General features: G+C 44.4%; 1 protein-coding gene across 1 annotated transcript in view; it reads right to left on the bottom strand.

Annotated features, from left to right (window-relative positions):
- Positions 1–12584, bottom strand: part of LOC144769667 (uncharacterized) — a 759350-nt gene that overhangs the window by 172713 nt on the left and 574053 nt on the right. The window lies entirely within an intron of this gene.

Genomic DNA, 12584 nt, shown 5'->3' with positions numbered 1-12584 from the left:
TAAATGTAAACTCCCTTATTGTGTAAATCAATGCTTTCTGTGTTCACATGATTCAGCTATGAATATATACAGGTATATTTACATTCTTATGAGTGTCGGTTGAACTGTAAACTTTGACCAGTTCCATTTATATGTGGGATATTAGACATGTCAGTACATGGAGAGTCATTGCAAGATGCTAATTAGACCCCCACCACCGTTACAGACTTACAAGCGGGAAAACAAAGCAGATTTCCAGAATAAGGCAATGTTGCCTGAGACTTTCCTTCGGAAGAAAACCCCTCTACAGGCTTGTAGACATCTATCAATGCAGTGATGACTTCAAGAGGAAACATGGATGCTCAGTTATGAAGAAAGAAGATCAAGAGAAACCGGTGGACGTTTTATTGAGTCTTTGGTTTTCCAGGTGTTCAAGGCTCGTTGTGACCTGTTAGGTCAGTGTTATTTGAAGCAAGACAGCCATGTCCTATAAGAAATGTGACAATCAGGCAGTGCCTGAAGATCTGGTCAGTGTGTGAGCCTGTTTTAACGCTTTGCTGGACCGGGTTTTACTTTTTCCCTGATGTGAACACCAACATTGCCTGCAGCATCTTGGAAAACACCAATATAAACATGTCTTTACAAGTTCAAAACTGCCCAGATTTGCAAATATGGACCACTTATTAGACTTCTCATTCTAGGCGCTATTAAATGTCAGCGTGCCAAGTCTAAAGGCTCTGTAGTCCAGGAATTCACATCAGGTCTCTAATCTGCTCCCCGTATCTCACTCTTTCCTGACCAGTATCTCACTCTTTCCTGTCCCTGCTTCTCCCTCAGCTATGTTTTTCTCTTCCTTCTTATTTCCGCTTGTGTGATTTTCCCGCTCCTGCTTTCTCAGTAAATGTCTGAAAAAGAAAAATAAGTGCAGCCCCCCACCCACCCAAAACGAGTGCAGGTGGCCCTCACGGAAACCACTGGCACAAATTAAGCACTGTTAAGAGATGTTTATCGACTTCAAAATGGAGTGAGTTTTCATTAGACGCCAAACACTTCACCAATTTGCCTTGGTTTGGTTCCGGCCTCCACAGCACCGGCGTAGCTAGGGGGGGGCGAGGGGGGAAGACCGCCCCAGGCGGCACTATTTTGAGGGCGGCCGCGCCGCCGTTTGAAGTGTAAGCGCTGCGCACTGCGCAGCCAGTGGATTGGCATTCACGTGACATGAACAGGTCACGTGAATGCACCTAACAACTGTCTCAGGGCGCGAAGGCAGGGCAAGCGGTAGTTAGACGGTAGTGTTGAGGATGAGAAAGGCAGCCGTGTATTTTGCAGTCAGGCAGTTTCCAAAGAGAGCATAAAAATCGGAATCGGAAATAAGTGGGCGAAGCAAACACAAACGGCGGGAAAGCATCAATAAAAGTGTGCATCTGGGTAATGTATTAGATACAAGGCAAACTATGTGTAAAATAGATTAACAAATCTCAGAATGTCAGTACTTCAGAATAATCACTTGCAGCAAGGAGAGGAGGTGCTTATGTAAATCGGCTTGTTTATGGAGGCTCAAAGGCGCTGTCTGGAAATTGGGCCTTAATGCTGGAAGTTGTAATTCATGTTGGAACTCTGGGTTTTAAAGTTTTTTGTACCATAACTCTATGGTTATTCTGTGTTTGTTTACATGGCTGCTGTTTGAATAAAGCAAAGAGGAGAATGAATAATCTTTGCCTTATTGAATTGAAAATTCTTGTTCACGAAAGCTATAAAACATTTTGATTCCAAAACAGGGTGATGAAATGTGAAAGAATTGTTGTTGCATAACAGTGTGCTCACAAACATGCGGTATAATTTGCTTTGTGACATGCTTGCCATTCCCGTAAATGGTTTCCTAAATAGTTTTTTTTTGGGTGCAACTCTTGATATTTATGTTTTGCGTGTGAGAAAGTGTCACTCCTAGTCATTGAAATGTCATTCACAATTGCACTGAAATTATGAAAATGTCGCACTTTGCAATCTGAAACCTTGGGCAGCTATGTTGTATGTCATCTTAGGTTGGGCAGGGCAGTTAGGTTTGATGCGCAGTGGGGGAGGAAGTGTAAATTATGCAGCTTGATAGATAAAGCACTGACGCATTTTACCTGGGCACAAGCAGTGTAGTAGATTTAGATTTTGGCAAATATCACGAAGGACGGGTCACTTCGATTGTTACAAGGTTACCAGGGTAAGATGAAGGGGAGGTTACTATTGTGAAAAGACGTCAGAACGTTAAATAAATCACTAATGATTATGAAGTACATGAAAGGAAATGTTACTGCCTAACGCAGCATGGAAGAGGGAGATATTGGGTTAACGGAGGTGGTTACGAAAAGGAGGAGGGTGAGCACAGGTGTTAAAAGCACAGGTTTAGGAAAGCATGCAGTACGTGGGGCCTTGTATTTCAATCGCGAGGTGTTCATGGAAGCTGATTTAGAAGGTAAAGTTCCGGGGTGACTTACCTGTTGGGCAACAATTCCTTTATGAATGGGTGTCACGTAAATGTATTGGAATGCAAGGGTTTGAAATGTGAGAAGTGGAGAGGTGTGTTTGGGCATCAACTTAGGGGTAGCTCTAGGGTTACTTTTAGCGGCTCATAACAAGCTGTGATGTTATGAGTGAGATGTCACAAACAAGGTAGGTAGAACTGATGTAAGTTTTTTTTTTTTTCTGCTTCTCCTTCAGCGGTGTAGCTAGGTGGGGACGGTCCGCCCCAGGCGGCACTATTTTGGGGACGGGGGCTGTCTAGCCCTGGACCGTGTCATGTAATTTGCATGATTGAGGTAACTATTAGCAGCGATACTACGTGTCTCTCAGACCTCTTTCAGGTGCTCGCCGTCCTTTTTCCCCAGCTGAAGGATAGCCCCGGGCGCCACAAGCTCTAGCTACGCCCCTGCTCCACAGAACATGCTCCTTCCCCAGTGGAGCTTCAAAATCAATACTTATGTCTGCTGCGCAGGTAAATACAGCCCAGAGAGGCAGGATGCACAAAGTGATGGATCATCTGAAAGATGTTCTTATGATCTTCAGAAAATGTGCACATTTGTGGGACGTACAGGAGGCTCTGGTTATACTCATGAAACTAACCAATGTGTAGTTTTGTGAAGTTGGGTCCTGGTGAAATGAATACTGTGCTTTCAGACAAAATATAAGGTTACTAATAGATCTGTGTATGTTTCTATAGTTACCAAATGTTAGAAGCAGGTGTGCCCTAATGCATTTCACTTTTGCTCTTCCTTGCCATTTAAATAGAGGAAAACCGGGCAGCTAATGTTTCCAACACTGCGAATTTAGGGAGAATTGCAAAACTCTTTTTAAAGTAATGGACGCTGGTGTGCCCAAGCAGAGCTAACGGCGGAAACTAAGGGGCACATTAGGATGGCGGGCTGACTTTGTCCGCCCGCCATCCCGTTGTAAAAAGGGACCGCGCTACATAAAGGCGGGGGTCCCGTGTGTGCCATTAGGATGCGCCCGCCACAGTGGCGGGCGCATCCTGCATCCCTAACATTGTGGCGGGCGGTGCACTCAGCACCGCCTGCCACAATGCCAGGGAGGCATGATGTGCACTTCCATACACAACATGGCAGGCACCGCGTTATCCCCCATGTGTACTCCCACCCCCCCAGAGTCCCTAGGGGCCCGCAACGGGCCCCCCAAGCAGACTCCGCATGCCTTTCCGTGGAGGCAATGCCGCCACGGAAAGGCATCTATAGACCCACATACTAATATGTCTGGCTTTGTCTTTCAGACACGCCACCATATAGAACAAGTCGACCGGTCAGAAAAGCGGCGGACGGTCTTTCCATCCGCCGCAGACCCCCAGCCAAAATATTATGGCGGGGGTCATTTCTGCACAGATGGCGGGGCGGATCGCCCACGCCGGGCCGGCGGGTCATTACGCCCACCATCCTAATGGGGCCCCAAGTCTCAAGGCTCTGTAGTCCAGGAATTCACATCAGGTCTCTAATCTGCTCCCCGTATCTCACTCTTTCCTGACCAGTATCTCACTCTTTCCTGTCCCTGCTTTCTCCCTCAGCTATGTTTTTCTCTTCCTTCTTATTTCCGCTTGTGTGATTTTCCCGCTCCTGCTTTCTCAGTAAATGTCTGAAAAAGAAAAATAAGTGCAGCCCCCCACCCAAAACGAGTGCATGTGGCCCTCACCGGAAGCCACTGGCTCAAATTAAGCACTGTTAAGAGATGTTTAACGCCTTCAAAATGGAGTGAGCTTTCATTAGACGCCAAACACTTCACCAATTTGCTTTGCTTTGGTTCCGGCCTCCACAGAACATGCTCCTTCCCAAGTGGAGCTTCAAAATCAATACTTATGTCTGCTGCGCAGGTAAGTACATCCCTGAGAGGCAGGATGCACAAAGTGATGGATCATCTGAAAGATGCTCTTATGATCTTCAGAAAATGTGCACATTTGTGGGACGTACAGGAGGCTCTGGTTATACTCCTGAAACTAACCAATGTGTAGTTTTGTGAAGTCGGGTCCTGGTGAAATGAATACTTTACAGTCTCTAGGTTGCACTTTACAGTCTCTAGAAGTTAGCTAATGAACTCTAAGACATTTAAAAATATAAGAATGATCTTCATTTTATGCATAATTCTAGTTGTTTTTAAAATATCTTTAAAAACATTTTTTTAAATTCTGTAAATGACAGCAATTAAGATTTAATAACGTTTTAAGATTGTATTTTGCCATGTAGTATTTATATAGTTGTGATAGGATGTAATGGACGCTGGTGTGCCCAAGCTGAGCTAACTGCGGAAACTAAGGGCACATTAGGATGGCGGACGGACTTTGTCAGCCCGCCATCCCGTCGTAAAAAGGGACTAAGTGGCACGCACGGATGGCGGGCGGATCGCCCATGCCGGGCCAGCGGTGGCTACCACCGGCCCGGCAGATCATTCCGCCCGCCATCCTAATGGGGCCCCAAGTGTTCTGCAAACGTAAAATCAATCTTGGTGCAGACTCCGTATAAGCGGAATTGTATGTAGAAATCCAAGTGCGAATGTGGTAACTGCCACATTGATGAGTTTAGGGTTCTTAGAGGATTGTGGGTGTTTTTGAGTGGGACTCCCAGCAGAAACAGACGAACAACCACAGACACCTAAGTGCCAGATGAAAAAAGCTATTATCAGTTTGCATGCGAATAGGGCTGTTTGCGACTTGACAAAAAGCATTTTTAAATGTACAAAGCCTAAATTTGAATCGCAAATTGGGTTTGCGAGTTGCTATTAGGAAGGGGCATGCCCCATAAAGAGTTGCAGGGGCATGTATGAATGTTTTGCGACCAGAATGCGGTCACAAAACATTCATATTTTATCGACTCTGTGAAGGAGGTGGTAACCTATTCGCAAACTGGAAGGGGGTCCCTTTGTAAATGTGGGCACCAACTTATTTTAACAGTAGACAGTAGTCCCACGGACCACTGCCTACTCTTAAAAACTTTTTAAAAAATGTTGCTTTTTTTTTTTTTAATGCATCCCATTTTGCTTGGAGGAAAATGGGATGCATTTCAAAATTTTAAAAACTGCTTTATTTAAAAAGCAGACATGGTATTCTAATGAGCCCAGCAGGCCAGCATCCCTTTGAGTGTTAGCCATTCCCATTGGGTCGCAAATTGCAACTGGCCTCAAGAATATTAATGAGGCAGGTTGCTTGCGTCCTATTGGCGATCATAAACAGTGTAAAACACACTTTGTAAATAGGTGTTTGCGATTTCCAAATAGTAAATCACAAAAATTCGCTATTAGGAAATTGCAAACGGAAGTCTATGTACATCTGGTCCTTAGCAGTCTCTTTCAGGTAAACCTGACCAGGCAACTTCAGACAAACAGCAGAAATTGTGTTTTCAGAGAGAAAAAGGCAGGAGATCCCAACTGCTCAGTCAACTAAAGCATCCAGTGCAGGGGCTATGTGTTTGACTCCACAGTCACAGGTTCAAATCATGATGTGTCAACTCGGTCTTTCATCTTCCAAGGTTCATGAAATGTGGACCACTGAGCTGCATAACGAAAGATGTTGAGTATTCCGCACTTTATAAACACCTATGCTACATTCAGTATGGGTGTAGGCAGAACACAGGCCGAACTGATTCCCCTCGGAAGGAGGAAAGGTTTAGAGTGCAAATCGCATAACCACGTGCAGAAGTTTTTACCTGAGGCATGTATGGATGAATTTTAATAGAGTTTAACCAAACAAAGCATTGTCCGAATCAGAAAATGTAATGCAAGAAGCGTGTACGGCAAGTGGTAAAGTCTACACAATGGAGTGCTTCAGGAAATCTCTGAACATCACAGATTTCCTGGAGAACACATATGAACCCTTTTGAGTTGCAAAACCTTGAATGTTTCTCTAGCTGTAAGATCTGATTAACAGCTTTCACACTCCCCCCTTGGTAAACCGACCTAATGCTTTATCACATTCTTCCTTCAGGGTAATTTATGGTGTATTAGTTAGGGGTGGGCAGAACTAGTGGAGTTTCTGCAGGGTGCCGCCCGCAGGTGTACTTCATCACGTTGCACTGCTCGCACTGATTTTTAGTGCTAGGAGCTTGTTCCACGCTGTAAAATCAGTGCAAACAGCGCCATGCAGCACGCCAGAGGGTGTTGCTTCTTTCTGCCGCTTGAGTATATTTTCTACTCAAGCAGCAGCTTTCTCAACGTGAATGGTTGCGACCTGTCGCAGCCACCCGCATTGCGAAATCTTGCCAGGAGGCATTCTAGCGCCTGAAAATTGCGCTAGCGGATGCAAATTCTCGCTCGCCAACTTAATGTTGGGAAGCTGCATATGAGAAAGAACTCTGCCATGCGGCGGTTGGTGGAATTTTTCCAGAATTCTGCATTCCAAGCAGAGTGGGCAAAACTCAATGAACTCTGCCGGAGGAGCGGAATTATTCGCTCACCCCTAGTATTATGCCAATTAAATATTTCTCAGGATGCCTAAAAAATCTAACAAAACCTAGAAACTGAACAGCTGGAAAGTTAAAACTAGAATCACAGTCTAATGTAACTGCAACAGTCTGTCTGAGTGAGGTAAAGTCTATTTTAATATAAAATTGTCATTGTGTGTTGATACCACAAATGCTGCTGGTAAAGAACAACTAGTAAAGACAATCTGAGTATAGGAGGTTAAATTAGTGCAGTGAGATAAACCCTCTTTTTATAGAGCCTATATCTGGATGGGCGTCATGCACTTGCTGAAACTTCAATCCTCTCTACAGAAGTAGATGTGGCCGATAAATAAGCTGCTCTAATTAGCATGCCCAGGCAAAATTTAGCAGCAAGAATCTTGAGGTAAACTACCTATGTTGTCAGCCCAAGACCTTAAAATGATCTTCAACAGGTTTGAGGGATTAACACAACCTAACATCTTACAAAGAACCCCTGAAGACATATCATTTGAAGGTGGCATTTAGTTCTTAGTTTGTAAAATAAAGAGTGCCCGTGCCCGAAACTCTGCTCAGAAGCCAGCAGCCAGTGCTATTCAACTTCCGCACACTGAATACCAAGGCTGCAAAGTCTTGAATTCATCTCTGGGCTCTTTACTTCACTACCAGACTCTGCTATCCATTTATTTGACTCTTGGCAGTCGCTGCTGTCTCCTTTTGTGCCAGCTTTTCTCTCATTCTCTTCCTTCTTCTTTCCCGTTAGTGTGTTTTTCTATCTCTTGCTCGCGGACAATATCTGGTGCGGAAACATAAGTGCCATTGCCAAACAAGCATGTACAATGCAATGGTTTCGCCTTTGGAAAAGTTAGAGCTATTGGCATTGTAAATGACAACATTTTTATTCATGTGTTGGTTTTGAAAACAGATAAATAAATGGCATTGTCATTTACATTGCCAATAGCTTAATCTCTCGCAAATGTGAGACCTATTGTACCGGACAGGACATAAAAATACAGCCCAGCAGACTCCCTTTGTTAGATGTTTTCGTTGTGCTGGAATTTGACTGTTATCCAAAAGAGAGTCAATCCCACACTTTCCACAAATTAAAAACGGCAATAAACATCCATTACAGTATTAACTCCTGCCGGGACCCGTGGCTTTAGATTAGCCGGAGGAGCCTGGCAACAATATCCAACATTAATCCCACAATGGACGGGCCTTGACGTCAGCGCCTCCGCCTGATGCTCAAGTGCGAGGCACATCTGGAAAGAAGAATCTCAGGCCATCTGCAGCTCTAATGGAACTTTTGGACCACAAATCTCCACTTAGCATTATGCACCCCAGACTGCTGCACGCGTGCTTCGAAATCACACACACCTTGCTCTGTCTGCTCATCTGCTCGCTTACAGATACTTACATACCACAGTTCAGGTTTAAAATACACTAGTCAGGAATGTTCACAATTACATATACTGAGCAGAAGGACATAGGCGAACCGCGCCTCCTCATCCCCCCAACATTAATTCTAGAAAATAATGTGAAATGCATTAAAGAGAACTGGCCACTTGAGCATACGAAGTTCACGTACACGCCTTCCCAATGGCTACATCTGGCGTGAGACTGTCAGGAAGTGCTTCCTTTCACTGAACTCAAACTGCATTCTGGGAGTTGTAGTTTCGCGTCTTCCGCTAATACAAGAATCTAAGCACTCCTGAAGGTGTCGCACATGATTGGCCCGCTGGCATATTTGCGCCCCCCATACACATGGCCCATTCACACACCAGAACACCCCAATCCTGCGACCCCAGAGACTCTGAGATTGGTGGAACAGTCAAAGCAAGACCTAGAACGGTTCTAGCTCAGAACCCTAGCAAGGCCTGGCACGCATCCTTCAGTGGAAGGTCAAACATTTACACAGGAGGATCCTTCGCTGAGGCAAAGCGCCATGACTCGGCCCAACACAGGACTAGCAGCCAGACAACAGTAACTGGAAGCATGGAGCATGCAGGCGAGGAGCACACCCGAAAGCAAATTAACAAAGATTTACAAATTAAACAAAATGTCTGTCTTCCCTGTTATTTTGACATATGCACTTAATACAATTTTCCAAAACATACTAAGTGTTCAAACCAATTCGATTGGCAGCTTCACAGGTGCGCATGGCCTGGAAGGCGACCAGCTACATAATACGCTAAGCTTCCATTCCTACGGCGGTTTGGCGCTATGCACATGTGACTACCGGGCATAGCCTTCTCCCCTTTCTGCGCTGAACATCTATTGCCATTTAGTTAAAAAGTAAAGACATGAAAGGAGCGAGCCCAGTGGCGTAGCTTCCATTGGTGCGGCAGGTGCAGTGGCACCGGGGCCCAGAGGGCTGAGAGGCCCACTGATCCCTTATTATTGCTGTATTCAACAGAGGGCCCATTACACACTGGCTAAGCCTCTGAGCCACTCTATGTAACCTAACCACGCCTACCCCTGGATAGTGAATGAATGTGCTGTTGGCTGTACTATATAAGTAGTTGGAATTCATGGCTCGTGTTGTTCTGCAGACATCACATTAGCTCCTGCGTCCCGGGGTGGGAGGGTCTGCGACAGAGACAATTCACAGATGCAGCCTCCTACCCTGGGGCAGGAAGCATGACCAGCCCCAAGCCCTGGGGCAGTAAGTGATGGAGCGAGATTTAGAAATAAATTTATTTCAACTCGTGAAGTCACACTTCCATAATGAAAAATAATTCTACTAACGTTTGGTGCTGTGTTTGTATTAATTCAACCTAGATTAAAGTTACACTACACGCGGGATATTAACGTGCTCATAAACGTGCTTTATTGTTGCATCTTTTTGTTCGTGCAAATTAATAAATTAATACTGTCTATTTGTCATGTTATAACTAATTGCGGCTGTTTTAAAAGTAGCATGTGCTTGTTTTGCTTTCCCTGTATATCTGGTGTCATTCTATTCTCTATAGGTGCATAAAGAATTTCGATGGATTAATGAAGACTGGTAGATATAAATGCTGCTTTATTTGTTTGCTTTAGCTAGGTAATTTAGACTAATGGGTTAATTATTAGTAATGGTGGGTGGCAACAGAACAAATAATATTTCGTACATTAATTATTCTTTTGTGTTTGTTTATACATTAGTGGACGATAAATTGACTGCTTTGGGCCTAGTTTACTCGAGTTTACAAATAATTTCTGCACGGAGCAAGAAAAAGTCCATTCTGAGAAAAAGTTTCCATCACTGTATCAACGCTTGGCGAATGTTATGTGGCCCTGACAATTTCCTTGTCGGACAAGGCCAAGGCCAGGAACCGGCAGGAGGAACATTTGATAACTTTGCATCCGAGGAAGCAAAATGACATGATGACAATTTTATGCAAGAAAATGTTGCAACCTGAGGAAGCGTCGTTGTTCGAATGTTAGAGACAATGGACTCTAAGAAAGTGACGGAACTGATATTTTGAAAAAAAAATGAGGTGACACGTCGCCTGTCACTTCTAATCCAATGAGACTCCGAGTTTGCAGAAAAGAATTTCTTTTACTAAGATTAGTTTAGCGTAGAAAGGTATAAAAACCCATTCCCCGTGGAAGGGTTATGCTTGCTTGCTGCTGCTTTTGCTGACCTTTGGATGAGGGTGTCGTGCTGACGGACTTCTCTTGGAGCACGTAAGAGCCCTTAAAGACTTTACCTTTTATTTCCATTTATTTAGTATAGTTAGGGACTTAGGTTTTGGAAAATGCCAAACTAATAATTTCAATTGCAAAAATACATTTTAAATATCATGATGCTATTGATTTACTTGCAATTATTCTAATAAAAATGCATTAATAAAGAATTTTAAATTACAAATCTAAAACAAATAAGCTAATAAAATCTTACTTTGGAAGACAAGCTGGTGTTGTTATTTCATGAGTTTAGGTTACCGTTAGCTAGATTTATCGCCATAAGTGGCTTTATAATAATAGGGTTTGTTAAGTATGATAATTTCAATTACCGCGGTTGTATATAAATGTATATAATTTGTGAATAGGTTTATTAGGCCACATGATTCAGTTGGTCAAAATATGTCCTGTATGATTAATGGGCCTTGGGTTTGATTTATAATTCATAGGGTATACAACGAAGTTGGGTAGCGTAGTTTATGACATATTTCCTATAGGCCGCTGGATCAGAAGTACCAAACAATGGCCCCTCTGCCCCCTGAAACGCTGATACATCAGCCTTCCGTGGCCATCAACACACGCTTATTCAGCCTCACGAGCAGGGCCATAAGTGTCTGGCAATAGTTAACGTGTTAAATCAAGGGCAAACTAAACTACAGTGCTACAAACCTGTTTAAAATATCTTGTCTCAACCGTGTATTCATTTAATGGGCACAGGCTTTTTGCTTGAGATGTCGAGGCAAAATAGGCTGATGTTCAGCGTGTGTGTTTTTGGGCAAAATGGTGTAGTTCTCTGCATTTGTGTTGTCCTTTTTGTAAGTCAGCGCTACATACGAGAGAATACGCTTGCACGCTGTTAGAGCCGCGCGCTGCTATCAATCCCATCGAGAGGACAGACGGCGGCTTTGTTTTAACTATCAGAACAAAGAGAGGGAAGCCAGACAGTTGTTTAAATGTCATTCAGGGCTGGGTGTTTGATGTATCAGGAATGCATAAGAGTGAGGGATTACAAAAGAAACCTGGCAACCAGCCCACACCTAATAGCAGTCTAAAGGCAATTTGGTGAAATGAATTAACATGCTAATTGCCAGGGGGGGAGGGTGCGGAGGCATATTCTGCTTAGGTGGGAGAAGACGGCTTCCATAAAAATAGAAAAGAAAAAAGTGTGGAAAAGAACGTGGGGCGCGTGAGCTTGTGATTTGGGTCATGTTCCCATTGCACAATGGGTGATTATATCACTAACAGTGCTCCTACTCTGGCTTTAAAGCGGAGTCGTGAGCCTTCACGTGTACTAAGGACAATAGCTGTTTTTTTCTGTTCATCGTCGAGCTACTGCAACATTTCGCAGCCTTCAGACACATTCAGCACCAGGGTGCACTTCTTGCCTGCGCACTGTGGCGAGTGACGCTGCGGCGGCGCTACAGTTTAGTCGAGTCGAGTCACATGTTATACACATTTATGCGCGGAGAGAGATCTCAGCTTCAGTTAACAGCTCGCCTGGATCAGGGTAATCGGCTGCGGCAGCGACGGAGACGCAAACATGCTTCTGAGGAACGTGTGCAAATATTGAGACAAAAGCCACGTCTGCCAACTGTTTGGACCAACTCGCAGCGAGTGAAGGCAGCTTCGGAAAGCTGCTGCAGTGCGAGCAAAAAAACAGGAAGTTCACGGATGCCACACAGGAGCTGCATTCCGAGGACGCGGGCTCTGCAGATGGCCCGAGATAAGTGTCTGTGATTGTTTGATGTCTTTCACAGATGACGGTGTGTGTGAGGGGAAAAGTCACTTTAAAGTGGCGCTATCTTTAGACAGTGGTGGTATTCCCAAAAGGGGCGTGAACGTTGCACAAGTATCATTAAACACGCATTTACAAGTGGGGCCGGTACGTAACGTGTAGGAAAATTAAAAAACTTACCTCCGGGAGTCGGCTCGGAGTAGGGAGCGGGTCGGGTCTGCGTCCTCACAGGGAGAGCCATCCGGCTGGTGTGACGAAGGATGCCGAAGAAAAAATTAAAA

This window comes from Lissotriton helveticus, chromosome 7, assembly GCF_964261635.1.
Source record: "Lissotriton helveticus chromosome 7, aLisHel1.1, whole genome shotgun sequence".
Lineage (NCBI taxonomy): Eukaryota > Metazoa > Chordata > Amphibia > Caudata > Salamandridae > Lissotriton > Lissotriton helveticus.
Note: the sequence above shows the minus strand (reverse complement) of the source record. Positions and strands in the feature narration are given on the sequence as shown.